The 18330-nt window shown below is 39.9% G+C and overlaps 1 protein-coding gene across 1 annotated transcript in view; it reads right to left on the bottom strand.

The window, feature by feature from the left end:
• Window positions 1–18330, bottom strand: part of LOC109422084 (heparan sulfate glucosamine 3-O-sulfotransferase 6) — a 357781-nt gene that overhangs the window by 307548 nt on the left and 31903 nt on the right. Inside the window, exon 3 of the mRNA XM_029854701.2 lies at window positions 15151–16098. The gene's annotated coding sequence lies outside the window, so the exon portion shown is untranslated. The remainder of the gene's footprint in view (window positions 1–15150; window positions 16099–18330) is intronic.

The following is an 18330-nucleotide window of genomic DNA, read 5'->3' as shown; positions in this document are numbered from 1 at the left end:
AACAACTGAGTTACTAACTATAAACTTGTGTTAAAGATTGATTTTTAATCTTTTGGAAACTACAGAGTACGAAAACAATTTGCAAAAATATGATGCATCGAATGTAGCAAAAAGAACACGTCATATGTGATGGAAATTTTTGAACATTCTCAACGTTACCTTGCAGATGAAAAGAAAAGAATTGTGCGAATTGAACTCAGGTCCTTTGGGTGTAAACATCACGCCCTAGCAGTTTTGGCCATCTTAGCTTGTTGATGCACAGAGAAGGCAGCATGGAAGGGTTTTTTTTTTCTAATTTCGGTAAAAGGCGGAGAGGCGCCTAGTATATGGAATACCAGTAATGGGAAGAGTTTTTTTAAAGAAATTCTTGCAGAGATTCTTTGAGAAATTTCTAGAGCGCCTTCTTAACATATTCCTTGATTAATTTCTCCAGGAATTCTTTTGAATAGATTTCCATGGGTTCCTTCTTAACATCCAGCAAGAAAAATTTTACATACTCTTTTGGAGATTTGTTTAAAAAATTATCGAAAATTTTTTGTCGACGGATAACTCCATTAATATCTCCACGGATTCTTTGAGAAAATCATTCAGAAATATTTTCAAAGACACAGAAATTCCTTAAGAAATGTCTGAAAAAAATATTTGTGGGATCTTTGCAAATATTTTGCAATGCGTTCCACCAGGAATTTCCCGAAATGTTTCTCCAGGTATTTCCCAGGAAGTTCTTAAGAAACTTCTTCTAGGAGTTTAAAAAAGAATTTCAGGTTGAGTAGAGTACTGTTCCTTTCAATTCAACTAAGAATTTGCATCCTTTGACAGATACGTATTTCGACCTCATCTGTTAGGTCGTCTTCAGTGTCTCGTACTTGACTCGACTAGACTTGACTAGAGTCGAGTCAAGTACGAGATACCGAAGACGACCTAACAGTTGAGGACGAAATACGTATCTGTCAAAGGATGCAAATTCCTAGTGGAATTAAAAAGAACAGTACTTAAGGCGAAACTGGAAGCACTTCCATACTTTTATTTTTTATTTTTTATTAAATAACGAAGCAATAAATCGGTTTTCGTACACAGTTAGAGGAAGGGCCAAGGTATCTCCTGATTTTTTTTCAGGTGGAAAATATTTCTCAGTTGAAGTTCTCAGAAACCATTTTTGAATGAAATTTCAAAAAAATATGTTTTTTGAAAAATTGGTAAAAGTTTTACACCCGAAAAAAAAATCCAGGAGATAGCTCCACTAACTGCGTATGAAAACCAATTTGGAAAATATTACTTCGTAATTTAATAAAAAATCAAAACCAAAAAAATGAGGAAATGAGTCCAGTTTCGCCTTAACCCGACTTTCTTTTTACTTACAACTAACTTTACTTCCTGTAACTCTTTCTTTCAGAATTTCCTGCTTAGATTTCTTCAGAAATTCGAATGTGAAGATATATTTATCTCCAGCGATTTCTTCAAAATTTCAAAATTGAGAAGTTACTTCATGGAGTTTTCCTGAAAAAATAAAAATTCTGACATTCTTCAAGTAAATTATTCACAAATCCTAAAGGGATTTGTTCGGAAACTCTTCCCAGGGTTCTCCAAGATTTTTTGAGACATTCGTTCAGTGATTCCTGCAGAAACTCCTTCATGTTTTTTTTAGAAAAAAAATCTTGATAAACTTCTGGAGTAACTCTATCAATGAAAGAATTCTTGAGAAATTTCTGCAGTGATTCCTGGAAAATCCTTGGCGGAATTTGTGGAGAAATCTCTTAAAAAATGCAGACATTGCAGACACAGGTACTAGTGGATTTTTTAAGAAATCCTTCATTGAATTTCTAAAGATTCCCTGGAGGATTTTCTGAAGGGATCCTTGGAAGAACTGCTGGAGGTACCTCTGAAAGATTCATCGATAAAAAAATCTCGTGCAGTTTATGAAGAGATTTCTTAGAGGAATTCTTTAGAGAACCAATAAAGAAATTAAAAAAAAAAATGGAGAACCCTCTGCAAATATTCTTGAAACATTTCTAGAAAAAATCTTTTAAAAATGCTTATTAGTTGAAGTTCTGCAGCAATTGCTGAGAGAATCTTTTGGAAAAAATAGAAAAAAAAATCCTGAAGAAAGGTCTGAACAAATCCAAAGCAATGCCTGGAGGAATACCTTAAGGTACTATTGGATAGACTCCTGTAGCAAATTTCCAGAAAAATCTTATGAGAATTTCTAGAGGAATTTCCAAAAAAATCCCTGACAAAAATGAAGTAATTCTTAAGGTAGAAATTTTACCTTAAGGTACTATTGGATAGACTCCTGTAGCAAATTTCCAGAAAAATCTTATGAGAATTTCTAGAGGAATTTCCAAAAAAATCCCTGACAAAAATGAAGTAATTCTTTAGGTAGAAATTTTAGCAATAATTTATGGAATGGTTCTTGAAGTTTATTTTTTACAATCTTTCTATTCTTGTGTATTTTAGATTACGGTAGTTCTTCATACAAACTGGAAGTTTCTGAATTTCTGGTAGAATCTCTGAATGTTTGTTAAAGAAAAATATCTAATAAAATAAAAATAAAAATTGCATCTTTTTAAGATACGTGAGAAAAAATTCATGGAGAAACCCCAGGAGAAATTCATTGATAAATTGTCGGAGAAATGCTATAGAAAAACCCCTGAAAAAACTTTGGAGGAATTTCTCCAAAATATTGAAAAAAAAAATATTAAGAAATACAAGCATAACTTCAAAGAGAAATGTTCGTGCAAAATTCGGGACAAAAAAAAAATACATGTGCAACATACAGATTTCTTACGGGATCTGACTGGATTTACGGAAACTTTTTGTTTTCGACTTTCAGTCACAGTTTCAAAATACAGACAAATACAGATTTTCTAAAATCCTGATACAGATTTTTGGAAAAATCATCTGGTATCCCTGCATAGTGTGATGCTGGCGCTGATTTCACCTGATCAGCTTGAAACAATCTTGCTTTATTGCCAAGGCCCCAATTGGAAACAATATGGTGAGATCTTTCTGATTTTTTTTTCTATTTATAATCGTATAAATAACAACCGAATATCACGAATAAATGTTCATTTGGGGAGGGCTGGATACCATAACTTTTGATTTCGTTTCAGAGAGCAGGTAAAGGCGCTTAAGCCTAGGCTTGAGAGCCAGGGCATACGGGGGAAATACCGCTGTCCCATCCCAGGATTCCAGAGGACATGGAGTGACATTAACATTCTTAGCAAAGTCACTTCCAACGAAGCGGTATATTATTCTCACTTTTTACGGAACGGATGGTACGAGATGTCTCCGTTTTCTGATTACAATAACAATAACAACGCTGCACAGTAGGCCTGGCCGCTTTAATGCCTGTAATGCATCCCTGATGCACTGCAATCATTAAACATGATCCTATCATTTCACAGGATTCTTTCAATGAATGGCTGTGTATGTGTAGACTAGACCAGACTAGACTAGACTAGAAAATTTTCCTTACTCCCTGGGCGTAGTCAGCGTATCATTGTATGTGTTGGAAACCGGCGGAACAGGTGCACAGCGGAATGGCCTACGGCGGAAGACAACCGACTAGGGACTCGCGCGATCGCAGAAAGAAAAAGCGGAGACTCGTCAATAAACACTTTTATTGGTACGCGGTTCGATGTGGAATGACAACAAATAAAAAAGGCACACTCTCGTTGTTTATTGTTTCTCTCTAGTGCGCCGTCCGCTCGGCTGCTTACCCGAATGTGCATTGGCGGCGGGTGAAAATATCGCCCCCACCAACACTCCTCCTCGATCTTTTCAGCCGGCCACTGGACTCGTTATCACATCACGGCCACTACGTTCGCTTGATCTTGGCGGCCGATGCAACGTTCACGCACATCTTTGCCAATCCGTCGCTGCGACAACCGATGAACTGCTCCCAGTAGTCAAAACCTTCATCGTCGCAATCCACAAACTCTTCACTTCCGTGGGGCTCCTTTCGTGACAGTACAGTTTCTTTCTTCTTCATCGTGTTCTTCCCGGCATGCTTCACAGGTAGCTCCTCCTGACTTCGACCTTCGTATTTGGGATCTTGCACCTGCACCTTCACCGAATTCTTCGCCTCGTCCTCCACATGCGTCCTGACAGCAAAACACACGTATCTATCCTTCTCTGTTGCTTGCTTGGCATCCTCGGAATCATCGTCATCGCCTCTTTGCTTCTTCAGGAACAGACGACAATTTCGCCGGAAATGCCCCGGCTTCCGACAGTAGAAACAGACTTTCTCCTCCTGTCGCTTCGCTACCGACCTCAACGCCCTGTCATCAAAATTGGAAGATGCACTCACCGTTCGCTCCGTCCGGCGCTGCCATTCGTCGAGTAGCTTTTGCTTGACGATCTCCATCGTCAGGTCTTCCTCTTTCCGACTCTCCAGTGCAGTCACCAATACGTCGAAGGAATCTGGGAGACTCCGGAGAACCATAGCAATCTTCAACGACGATTCCAGCTCCTGTCCCGCACATTGCAGGCAGTCGAAGAGCTCATCCAGCTCGAAAAGATGCCTCTCCATGTCCGGTCCCTCTGCATTCCCTTCAACCAGATTGAGATTGCAAATACGCTTCAAAAGAGAAACGCGGGAAGTCATAGTTGCCTTCTCATGGTACGCCTTCAGTTTGGTCCACGCATCTTGCGCCGTCGTGGCGCCCTTCACCAGATGCATCTGGCTGTCCTCCAAAAACAACACTATTGTCGCAAGTGCCTTCTGGTTCGCCTTCTTCCAAGCCGCTGTAGTCGGTTCAGGCTCTGTTTCCTCCACCGCAAACCAATAATCATCGCGTATCAACAGCATCTGCATCCGCACTTTCCAAGTCGAATAGTTGCTGTTGTTGAGAAGCGGGAACGGAATTTTCTCAGACATTTTCTTCTTGCGTACCGAAACTTTTGTCCTGCACTGTTAGTCACAACAACACTCGTAATCGTTCGTCGATCACTGCTGCACTACCACATGCGCGACGAAATCTTCCTGGATGTCCTCTTCTAAACGTTCTCACATCCGAATCGTTTTTCACCACCGGTCCGTTTATTCGCAGTAGCCGCCCGAGAAAAACTATCACACGTCGAACGAAACACAACACAATCGGTGTCTGTTTTCCCGCTGATCAAGTTCTTCTTCTTCGCTCACTGCTCTTCAGCTTTAAGACAGCAAACTCTTCCGCTCTCACGATGACCGCAAACAGCCAAGTCGACGCTCCGAACGGGTACCGACAACCACACCCCAAACGCGCCGAAAACGAGCCAACCCCGACGACATCAACCAAGCACAAAACTTTTCCACCCAGCGGGGCACTACTCCGGTCGTTTTCGCGAGGTCGAAAAAAGTCTCACTTTTCTTCTGCACGGTCTGGGCCCATAACCTGTTGGAAACCGGCGGAACAGGTGCACAGCGGAATGGCCTACGGCGGAAGACAACCGACTAGGGACTCGCGCGATCGCAGAAAGAAAAAGCGGAGACTCGTCAATAAACACTTTTATTGGTACGCGGTTCGATGTGGAATGACAACAAATAAAAAAAGGCACACTCTCGTTGTTTATTGTTTCTCTCTAGTGCGCCGTCCGCTCGGCTGCTTACCCGAATGTGCATTGGCGGCGGGTGAAAATATCGCCCCCACCAACAGTATGTACTTGTCACACAATGTACAAATTCATGCAATGGCAGGCAAAGGAAGCACTTCAATCAATAACTGTGGAAGTGCTTAAAGAACACTAAGTCAAAGAGAGCCAAGTTCCAGTGGAAACGTAGAGCTATACAGAAGAAGAACAACCAATAAATTTCCGTAAAAATAAATTTTGAAATCATCATTCGAGTAAACAAACCTAACACACCACGTACTCAGTCATAATTACCTCCGAAAATACTGCACAATTAACGAAAGCTATTCACCTGTTCCGCACGAATGACTTCTCGTCAAAACAAAATGAAAAACAATTTTCCCACCTCCGCTGAGCAGCCAGCCAACTTCTATCCCCCGCATAATCCCACCCAGGAATGTTCGGTCCGCTGCGGCCGTGACAACTGCCGCCTCGTCTGGCAAAAGTTGGAATTCAACCAATTCTCATCCGAATCCCATTTGGCTGCTGATGCTGCAGAGATAGTCGTGCCATCATCATTAGGTATGGGTGCGAGTTTGTCTCCTCTACCAATTTGTGTTTTGATAATTCCGCATCATCAGTGCGGCAATCGAAGGGGGCAGGCGGGGTGAAATGAGCTATAAATAATTCTTTCGATTCAGACAGGGACAGGGAAATTCCGAGACAAGGCGAGATCCCCGCACATTAATTTTGGTCGGGATTGGAACGAAAAATTTGACCTGGCTACCTGCTATCTACAGAGCAGACGACGCGACGCGACGATCGGCGTGAAAAATCGAGCTAGACAAAACCGGGAAGACCGAAGGAAAAGAACGTGAATTATTTTTTCCCCGTGGTATGGCCGTGCGTGTGAAAAATATAAACTCGCCGACGACCCCCCGCTATGCTGCCTGCCGGCGACCCATCCCACAACAACATGCTGCTACTACGAGAGCTGTTGAAAGGTGCAAGGCTGAATTGGTAAGAGGAGCTTACATCCCATCTACCTACATCCACACATTTGTTGCAGCGTAAAGTGGTGATGAACCTTGGTTGTGACGTGAATTGACTAACTGGCTGACAGAGAGTGGTGAATGATGTCGAGGTTGAAAATAGGGAATTCATGAGGAATTTGTTGGGTTTTATCTATATGGCTGGCTGGGCTGTGCCATACAATGTTCGTTGATGGTCCGCCATCACTGCGCTGCCGTAGGGGGCCAAGTGTGAACGATTATTTGAAGATAATTTTTCTCTTGTTCGCATTCAGCACGTGCTGAGTGGGATGAATACACAATATAAAGGTTGTTACAAATTAGTTTTAACGTATTTTTTTTTTTTAAATTCTTAACCACTTAACCTAATTTATAGCTCTTTTGTCCATTAAGGCACAACGTAAGCGATTCCAATTGGCAGCTGCACTTCCACTTTTGTACAGCGCCTAAATGTATTTTATTATTCTACTATATCGAACAGGTTGCTTTCCGCGCTGCTTTCACTTTCTACCCTATCATGGTAGAATGATGAGCACGAGGATATTGATGTGTGGCTGTTGGTTGTTCCTTTTTCCAGTCGGATTTGGGGTCCAAGTGTCCGGGGTCCGTTTGAGACATGGGCTCAGAAGAGAGTCAGTGTCTGCTCTCAGGGGGGAAGAGCAAAGGATGAAAGTGCCGGGGCTGGGATCGAGCCCATGGCCATGTGCTTATGAAGCAAACGTGTGACCATGCAGGAATTTGGATGTGGAATTCTTTGTGTTTTTATGGAATTGCTTGAGGAAATTCTTCATTCACTACTCCTTGGATTTCACCTGAAACTCCATCAATTCTTTCTCCAAGGATCCATCGGGAATTCCTCTAGAAATGCCTTTAAGAATTTGTTATTGCATTTCGCCAGAAAATCCAACAGGGATTTTCCTGGAAATGTTTTTCGAATTTCTTTTGGAATTTCTGGAATGATTTCTCCATGCACCTCTTCAGGAGTTTCTTCTCCAATTCCTTCATGGATTTCTCCTGGAACTCCTTCATGGATTTATCTAGATAATCCTCCACTAATTTCTGAAGGAACTTTTTCAGGGACTGTTCCAGGAACTCCTTCAGAGATGTATCCAGAGACTTCTCCAGGGATATCTCCATGAACTCTTCAGCGATTTCTACAGGATTTTTTCCTAGAATTACTCGTTGTCATGGAATTCCTTAAGGGGTTTCTTCTGGGATTCCTCTAGGAACATCTTCAGTACTTCCTTGCAGGGATTTTGCTGGGAATCTTTGAGGGTTATCCTAGAATTGCTGAAGATATTTCTTCAGGAACTTCATCAAGGATTTCTTCAAGAACTCCTTCAGGAATTTCCTCTCAAGTTCCTTCAAAGATTTCTCCAGGAACTCTTAAAAAAAAATCCAGTATCTCTTCAGGGATCCCACCAGGAATTTCTTCTGGGATTCTTCCTTATTTTTTGTGCGATTTTTCTGGACTTCCTCGCCGGATTTCTTCATCAGGGGCCGACATCGTCGAAACCAAAACATGACGCTGAAAGCGAGCGCCCATCAGCATCGGACGGACGCCGACGACGGGAACATTCATAACAACATGCATGTGCTTCGCTTCACCCGTCCTGCTTGTCACTTTCTTCGACGCAACGACGGGTGGCGGCTCATTTTCACACCGACTGGGATTCAATTGAAATTTTCAAATTGTTTAAAACGTATGTTTGCTTAATTTTTTTTATGGGTAATAGACTATTTCAGTAAAATATGCATAGCATACATTAACATTACACAGATTTGTTGATTGTTAGACTCATTAATTGAGTTACATCAAAGAAATTCATTCGATGTCGAACGAGCTTGCGTGAGCTTGTGAGTGCAAAACAAAGTGGCATCTGCGACGATGCAGCACCATCGGTTCATCGGTGACGATGACAGTCGGGCTGGGCGACGACGATGGCGCCTTGTTTCCATTGACGATTGAAAACATTGTTTACAAACTTCGTCTGAAAATTTCAATTGAAATTGAAAATGTAGGGCCCTGTTCTTCATAAACTCCTTCAAGAACTTCTCCAGGATCTCCTTCATGGATTTTTACAGAAACTTCTTAAGGCATGCCTCCTAGAATTCCTTCAGGAATCCCTCCAGTAACTTCTTGAAGAATTTTTCCAGAAATTCCTTCAGGAATTTCTTATGGAGCTCTTAGAGGTTCTTCTTCTTCTTCTTTATGACTCTACGTCCCCACTGGGACTTAGCCTGCCTCGCTTCAACTTAGTGTTCTTTGAGCACTTCCACAGTTATTAATTTAAGGGCTTTCTTTGCCTGCCATTGCACGAATTTGTATATTGTGAGGCAAGTACAATGATACACTATGCCCAGGGAGTCGAGAAAATTTTCCCGACCGGAACGGGAATCGAACCCGCCGTCTCCGGATTGGCGATCCATAGCCTTAACCACTAGGCTAACTGTAGACCCCAATCGATGAGGTAATCGATCACCTAACGAACACTATAAAAAATCCCCTATCCATGGATCGCATCACCGACCCAACGGTGACACACAGATCTTCAATCCTTTCCGCCTAACAAATACCCCAGTCCGTGCGGATTGTGAGAACGCAGAGGTGTTCTCGGTCTCTAGTAGCAACAACCAGTACACTCTAACATTCCTTTCCCATCCCTGCTGACTATAAGGACTTGGCCAGCGCCATTATTGATCAAATATACATGAGCTGCTACAACTGCACTTTGAGAATAAGTAGAATACCCCTGTCCCTTGTTCAGTTGGATCTCAGTGCAATTGAAGCTCAGATCAATCACAAAGGAGCAACCATTGTCATGTTCAGTTAGAATTGTCAGAATCGTGATCATTTCATCGAATCCTCCAAGAAATTTCTGGAGGAGTCCCTCGAGAAGCTCCAGAAAAAAAAAATCCCCAAGGAACTTCCAGGCAAAACCCCTCAAAGATTTCCCTGAGAAATTTTTGAAACATTTCCAATCTCTCGGAAAATTCCTCGAGGAATCCCAGGAGGAGTCTCTGAAGGAGCTTCTGCAGCAATCCATTATGGAGTTCCTGGAGAAATCCCCAAAGGAGTTTTGGAGAAATCCTTCAAAGAATTTGAATAGAAATCCCAGAAGGAGTACCTGAATAAATCTGTCCAACAATTCCAGGAGAAATCCTTTGAAGAATTTCAAGAAAATTGCTACAGGAATTCCGCCAAATTTCTGAAAGAATTCCTGCAGAAACAATCGAATGCCAGAAGGAGTATATGATGAAATTATTCAAGGATTTCTGAGAAAAATCCCACAAAGAATACTAGGCGAAATTCCTGAAGAAGTTCGTATAGAAATTTTTGGAAGAGTCCTTGAGTAAATTTTCGAAAAAAATCCTGGAGAATTTATTTGAGAAATTTGTCAAAGAGTTTCAGAAAAAAATCGTCAAGAAACTCAAAAATAATTGCAGAGAATTCTAGGAAAAATCTCTGAAGTAAAATCTGGAGAAATTTCTGGAGGAATCCCCGATGAAATTCTTAGAGGAACCGCTGGTGGAATTCTTGAAGGAATCCGTAAAGGAACTCCTGTAGAAATATTTGAAAAAAAAATACCTGATCCCTGAATCCCTGCAGAATTTCCTAGAATAATCCCTATAAAATCCAAGAGAAACGAAGATGAACTTCCTAGATGAATATCTTAAGGAATTCCTCGAGAGATTAAAAAAAAATGCTGGAGGAAATTCTTAGTGATCTTCTACAGGAATCGTTGAATAAACTCTAGCAGAAATCCCAGACGGAACTTCTAATGGAATGTTTGAAAGGATTTCTGAATGAATAACTGAATAAATTTCTAATTACTCTAGTACCCTAAAGGAATTCCTGGAAGAATCCCTCAAGAAATTCTGGAAAAAATATCCATGAAGGAACTCCTGGCGAAATACCTCTAAGAATTCCAAAAGAAAATCCTGAAGGAACTCCCAGAAAAATTATTTAACAAGTTCCTGGAAGAATTCCTGCAGGAATTCTAGGAGGAGTCTCTCAAGAAGTTCTTGTAAAAAGCTTCCTGAAGGGATCATTTAAGGAGTTCATTAAGAAATCCAGGGAGGAAGTTCAGAAAAATCCCATGAAAAATAAGAAGGAATCCCAGAAGGAATTCCCGGAGGAATCCCTGAAGAGTTCTTGGAAAATTTTTTGGTGGAGTTGCTGGGAAAATCTTCGAAGGAACTTAAGAAGAAATTCCCGAAGGAGTTCATGAAAAAATCCTTGATGAAGTTTCTGGAGAAATAGCTCTAGCAATTTCAGAAGACCCAGGCAACACACAAGTCATACAAGAGTTACGGCGGCGCAGATTTAGTTGTATAGTATTAAATTTGACGTTATTCTAGCGTTTTATTTAAAAAAATGTCGAATTTACTTTTATACAACAATAACTTGCTCTGCCGTAACTCTTATATGACATGCGTGTTACTTGGGGAACCCTCAAATATTCCCAGCAAAATCCCTGAAGAAATTCCTTGAAGGATCATTTAAGGAATTCCATGAAACATCCGACAAATATTTATAGGATATCCCGAGCAGAAGGGAATAACAACAGCATGAGGAGCTGCGTTATTTGGGCAAAATAACTGAATAACAGGATCGATTATTTTTAAGTTATTAAAAGAACATATTATGTTATAAACTTGTCTGTCATAAGCGGCAAAATAACAAATATAATTACAACAAAAAATCCTGGAAACCCATTTTAATAACTTGTTTTGTTAGTTTCCATAACAACTTAATAACAGTGAACTCGGAATAAATTTCAATAACAAATTTTGATATTAATATGTTATTGATAATAATCGGAGAGCAAAATCTGTCATAATATCAAACTTGTAACTAAGTCTCATAAACCCGCTATTAACACGAATTTCATCACTCTGACGAAAGCAACATTTTCAAATGATCGAAAAATATGTTCAGTTTTTAATTCATTCTAAGACACTTGAAGTTTGTTCACTACAACGCAAGATAATTTAGTAATTTCTATATTTTCAAATCATACTAGCTTAGACTTACAGCTGTAATTTTTATACTATTCTACTTTAATTGCTTTGGGAGCACGGTTTTGAAATCAAAACGTAATTATGAAAAAGTTTGGTCGTCTTTAGCAATATGTGACTGTCGTTTTGTATTTTTTTTCAGCACTGAAATTGATGATTTTTTGCAGAACATGTTTGGAACATTCGAAATATTTCACACATTTTTTTACAATTGTTCTGGAAATTTCGTTTTAATTGCTCAGGTTTTTCCCTGGATTCAAGAAATATGTCAGAATTTCCTCCTGAATTCTACAAGGATTCCTTAAAAAAATACTAAAATTTCTCCTGAACTTCCTCGATGATTTCACCAGAAATTTCTGCAAGATTTTTACTAAAATTCCTCCATCGATTTCTCTACGGATACCGTCAGAAATTCCTTCTATGTTTATCAAGGGACTTCTCTGACATTTTTTTCAGGAATTTGGCCTATGAATCTTCAAGAACTTTGGTGACAGATTTCGTCATTAACTTTCACATAAAAAACTCCGAAAAATCTTCCAGAAATTTCTCCGAGAGTTCTTCCACGGAATCTTTCACGGATTTTCAAAGACTCCCCTTGAAAAATTCTCCAGAATTATACATGGAATCCCTTCAAGGATTTCTTCAAATGATCTTCCTGTGATCATTTGTCCCGAAATTGAGATTTCTCTGAAAATTTCTTTGAGGATTTCACCAAGAATTTTGTCGGAGTGCTAGAAATATTAAGAAGAGGAACTGACGTATGGCGTGCACGCACATACTCCTCAACATGGAAAACAACGTAAGCTAAGTTAAGGTGAAGGTTGCCTGCGTTCACTTTCCAAACAGTGCATTTTGACTCGCTTTCTGGAGCACAAATTTAAAGGCCCGGTGTTCCATGCGAGTGAGCAAGCAACGACCACCATCTCCAGATCAGTTTGATTGATGGATCTCCAGATTTGTGCCTGTGAAAAAACGAACGGAATGAAAGGTGGCCATTGTGGCGGCCATCTTCGAATTCTAGCGATCGTCCTTAATCTCGAATGATGTTGCTTTGATTTCAAACTCTGTTACTGTTGTGCTATTGTTGAAAAATTGATCAATAGTACAACAATAACAAAACATGTCTTCAACAAAACATGTTATTGAAATGTAATTTTTTGAATGTATATCAATAGCTTGATTATAACAAAAAGAGATTGTTCAACAAAAATTGTTATTGAAAAGCTATGCCTTGATAATTTAATAATAACAAAACAAGTTACAAAAACAGGTTATGTTATTTCGTAGTTATCAGTTTGCTATTCCCCTCTGCTCGGAATATTCCTGCAGGAGTCTCTGAAGAGTTCTTGGAGAAATCCCTGGAGAAGTCTCTGGAGACTTCTCTGAAGGAGTTCCTGGAGCAGTCCCTGAATAAGTTTCTTCAGAAATTAAGTTTCTAGAGAAATTCATGAAGGAGTTCCTGGAGAAATCCATAAAGGAATTTAAGAAAAAACTCCTGAAGGAGTACAAGAAAAAATCTTTCCGGCAATTCCAAAAGAAATTCTTAGAAGAAAATCCCTTAAGCAATTTCTGGATAAATTCAATAAGAAATTCTAGAAGAAATTTCTAGAAGAACCCCCGAAGAATACTTCAGAAATCATTGATGGAGTTTCAGGTGAAATCCATGGAGGAGTTAATGAAGAATTTCTTCAAGAAATTCCATAAAAAAACACAAAGAATTCCACACCCAAATTCCTGCAGGAGTTCCTGACGAATCCCAAGAGAAATCCCCGAAAGAGTCCTTGGATGAAGAAGTTTCTGGAGAAATTCTGGAACTCAAGAAGAAAGCGTTAAAGAAATTCCTGGAGGAATCCCAGGACGAGTTTCCGGCGGAATCCCTCAAGGAACTTTAAGATAAATTTCTCAAAGAATTCCATGAGAGTTATCTTAAGGAATTCCTAGAAAAAGTCCTGGACGAATACCTGAAGAAACTCTTGGAGGAGGCTCTGAGAAAATTTGTGTAGGAATCTTTGAAATAAAAAACTTAAAAGGAATTGCTGGAGAAATTCAAGAAAAACTTCCTGAAAAAATCTCAGAGGGAACATCCAGAATTGTCCTTGAATTTATGCCAGGAGTACCAGACTAGAAAATTGTAACAAAAATAAAACATAATCGTGACAAACTGTGATATTCCTAACTCATGTTCAACATTCTTGTTGTTTTCAAAATGCCATAACTGAATTATACAACATTATGTTACAAATGTTATTTTAAAACTCATTGTACTATAATTTAGTTTTAAATCTTTCACATTAGAAATGTTATCACGACTAAAAAAATCTATCAAGTTTATAACACATTGTGTTATGATGGTATTAAAATTTTCTATAACTTATTATGTTATAAACTAGGTGCAGGATGATGTTAAAATACCTAAAATTGTAACAAAAAGTTTTATGATCTAATCAATATTATAACAAAATATGATATAAGTTTTACATTCAAGAAAACTAGTTCCTATCATTTTTTGATACAATTGTACAAAACGATTTTCTGAATGTCAAGTAATTGAAACAAAATTATTTCACATTGAGTTATTAAAGAACATTTATAACATAATATGATATAATTGAGATATAATATTGGTAAACCCCAAAGATATAAAAACTTAATTATATCAAAATGAGTTATAAATATCAAGGTTTGGTATAATAATGTTATATTTTTGTAAGAATCTTCTAGTCGGGATGTTACTAAATTGTATTAAATTTTGAAAGAAACTAGTAATCCTGAGGCTAAAATTCATATCAAATTTTGTTATAATTTTGATATGATTACAACAAAATAAGTTATAATCTTGATTATACTAGTGTACTTTTTGTTACAATTTTAGTTATTTAAACATAATCCTGCATCTAGTTTATTCAAATGACAGGGGATGCTTTGATAATAGCAGAATAATAGCAGAATAGCAGACTCATCCTGCATCTAGTTTATAACATAATTAGTTATAGAAAACACAATCATAACACAATATGATATAAATTTGATATAATTTTCTAGTCGGGAAACCTCCGACAGAACTTCAAGAGGAATGTTTGAAGAAAGTCCTGAACGTATCCTTGAACAAATTCCTGGAAGAATCACTGAAAAACTTTCAGAGCCAATCTCTGATGAAATTCCCGGAGGAATCATTGCAGAACTTTCTGGAGCAAGTCCTTAATGAATTCCAGGAGAAACCATTGACGGAGCTTCTACAAGAATCTCTGAGGAAACTACTCGTCATAAACGAAACGCGCCAAATTTAATGTTTTCTAAGAGTAAGAAATCAAAAAGGGATTGTTAAGATTTAGCATTAGTTAAAATTCACGAATAAAAAGAAATTGAAAAAGCAAGGAATAGCATAATATTCTGCCTTGATTAATGATTCCTTGACAATTAGTATTCATATTGTATTGCTGCCGCATTCCATCAGAAACTTCCACTTCAATTCCACCTCGAATATATCTACCCCCCATAACAAGATCAGATTACGGGTAAGGTCATTCCGCACCAAATTGCTTCCTACCTTGCTATAAACTCCGAGACCGTCGCCAACGATATCCTTTGACTCTGCGCTTTCTCGCCAATATGAAATGACGACAACCGAGAGCGTGTCCGGAGATTGGACAACCGTTCCACCACTTGACTGTCGCCAGCAAGGTCTTCACCCCGCTCCGCTTCGGTTGGTTGGTGTTCTATTAATTTTCGGCACGGATCCCTTTCGTTGAGCTGAGCTGCTGTCTGCCTGCCTGCCTGTTTGCTACAACGAACCGCTTCCGGTCTGTGTACAATCCTTTTCTCACTTCTCGCCACCACCAGCACCACCACCCCAGAAAAACGGGGAGAACACCAGCGTTTATGACTTGAATCCTTTTCGGCACTTTCTCCTCACGAATCTGTGTGTGTGTGTCTGTGTATAGCTAGCACCAAATTAGACGACGACGACAGCCGGCCGCCGAAGGCAATAGCAGCGCATCACGTTTCACGCCACGACGCCACGTGGATTGGACTGCGGCTGGTGGTTCGTCGTCTTCTTCTTCTTTTTCTTTGTCTTCTTCGGAACAACTTCTTCTGTTTCGTATCACTGAGAACGATTATTTCGGTATACACTTTTCACTACCATCCTCAGCAAACTTTCGACAAACTCCACACCGACCCGGACCCGGACAGTAGTTTTCTAGCATAGGCAAGCATCTATCGACCATCATCACCATTTGGACTTCTGCTGGGGGATACGACGACGAAGCAGTTTTCCGTGTCACTTACTTTCGCCATATCGGAAGAACAACCGCTGGCTGGCTGGCTGGCGACGACCGATGAAAACGATGTCGGCGACGACGACGAGGACGACGTTCACTTGACGCTCGTGAAATAGATATAAACACTTAATTCTAGTTCACCCAACAAGCGGTGGACATTGGATCAATGAACCTATTACCGTTGGTAAAAATCGAAGGTGCCGAAATAGTTGTATCTGTAATGAAAGAAAAGAAAAAAAAACAGATTAATCCACCTAGTGCCTTTCTCGTCGCAGTACATATCATGATCTTTTCATCGACTGAAGTCAAAGGGTTCCTGAAAGCAAGATTAGTTTTTTTTTTCCAAAACCATCGTCGATTTGGGAAACTTATTGAAGGCACATATTCTTGACAAATTCCGAGTTCAACGCATAGGCAGAGCTGAAAAATATCAGACCTCTAAGTTGACTGCATGACGGCCTTTAGTGCAGTGATAGTGAATATAGTGAAGGCCGATCACTTTACGGTCTTAGACAAAGTTTTTTTATGCACAGCAACTGAAATTCCTCATACTCAATCCCATTCAAATTTCAACTACATTACTGGGCTCTAGGGAACACAGAGTCGCATCAACATTTTACGCAGTTATTTTAGACGCAAGAGAGGATTGAAAAAAACTTTGTTCGGAGTTGTTGCGATTGAATTTTAATTCGTTGAACCTTCCTACTGTACACATCAAAAATCTGGAAAGGTGTGATTTGATGAGATCGCTTTAGTTTTGTCAAGATTTTGTTCTCATATATTGCACCGGTTTTGTTCACTTTCGTATTTCCGGAGAACCACCCAACGCTGGTTCTACAACACTAACGGTAGTCACTGTTGTGGTATGAGCCTATTTTTTTTTTGCAAACCGTTCATCAGGTTATCAAAACAGCCGTGATTTGATGTATCGCATGGATTTGGTTCACTTTTACATTCGGTCACTTCCGATGGGACACCCGGAACTGGATCCGGAACACTTCCGGCGGTCTCAAACACCGTCTGAGACTCTTTTTTTTATTTGGCTATCGAAACAGCAGCTATTTGATGTACTGTATGCATGGGTTTGGTTAAGTTCTATATTTGGTCACTTTCTGTAGGATACCCGGAACTGATTTCGTAACACTACCGGTTGTTTTAAATGTGGTCTAAGCCTATTTTCTTGCTAACCAGTCATTAGGTTATCGGAAAAGCCGCGATTTGATGTGTCGCATGCATGCATAGGTTTGGTTCACTTTTATATTTGGCCACTTTCGGCGGGACACCCGGAACCAGTTCCGGAATACAAGCGGTTCAGATATGGTCTGAAACTATTTTCCCGCTTTTCGTTCATCAGGATATCGAAAAAGAGTCGCATACATGGGTTTGGTTCACTTTTCTATTTGGTCACTTCCGGCGGGACACCCGGAACCGATTCCGGAAGACTGCAGGTTCATATATGGTCTAAGACTACATTCCTTCTTACCGTTTATCAGGTTATCGGAAAAGTCGCGAATTGATGTTTCGCATGCAAAGGTTTGGTTCACTTTTATATTTGGCCACTTTCGGCGGCACATCCGGAACCGGTTCCGCAACACAAGCGGTACAGATATTGCTAATTTAGAGAAAAATTTCCGTTTTACGGAAGATTGAAAAAGCTACCGCAGCTGTCAAACTACTGATTTTCACCGATTTATCATCAATCGGGTCAAGGATGCCTTGGATACGACGCCGATGATCATTGTTTGTTGTTGCTTTCCAGAGCAATTCACATTGCAAGCATACTTTGATTAGGCCATCTGTTTCAATGATTTTATGATGTTCATGGCTGCGGTAGGACTTTGACAGCTGCGGTAGGACTAGGCGGCTACCGCAGAATGAAAATTTTTCAAAAAATCCGCAATATGGTCCGGAACTATTATCCCGCTTTTTGTTCATCAGGATATCGAAAAAGCTGCAGTATGATTAGTCGCATACATGGGTTTGGTTCACTTTTAAATTTGGACACTTCCGGTGGGACACCCAGAACTGGTTCCGGAACACTACCGGTTCAGATATGGTCTGCGAATATTTTCCTGCTTACTGTTCATCAGGTTACCGAAAATGCCGTGGTTTGGTGTGCCGCATGCATGGGTTTGTTGAAATTTCATATCTGACCCCTTCCTGGGGTATCAATCCGGAACGCCTATATGGCCAAAACTCCGGTGTGGAGTTTGGGATTTCTCTGGGAAGGAATCACCCCCTCACGTGTAGCACACACAACTTACCCAGGCTGACGTTGGTTCGCAAGTGGCAAGAGTGAACGCGGTGGGTTGTTGCTACGCAAGCAGGGATGCTAACATTGTCTGCTTGACAGTTCGCATTACATTCAAATGCGCTATATCGCCTGCTGTGATCATTATCTTTATCACAGCTTTACTCAGTACATCTTATATCTCACATCCTTCTTC

This window comes from Aedes albopictus, chromosome 1 (genome assembly GCF_035046485.1).
Source record: "Aedes albopictus strain Foshan chromosome 1, AalbF5, whole genome shotgun sequence".
In the NCBI taxonomy this organism is placed as follows: domain Eukaryota; kingdom Metazoa; phylum Arthropoda; class Insecta; order Diptera; family Culicidae; genus Aedes; species Aedes albopictus.
This window is presented reverse-complemented; position numbering and strand designations above follow the sequence as displayed.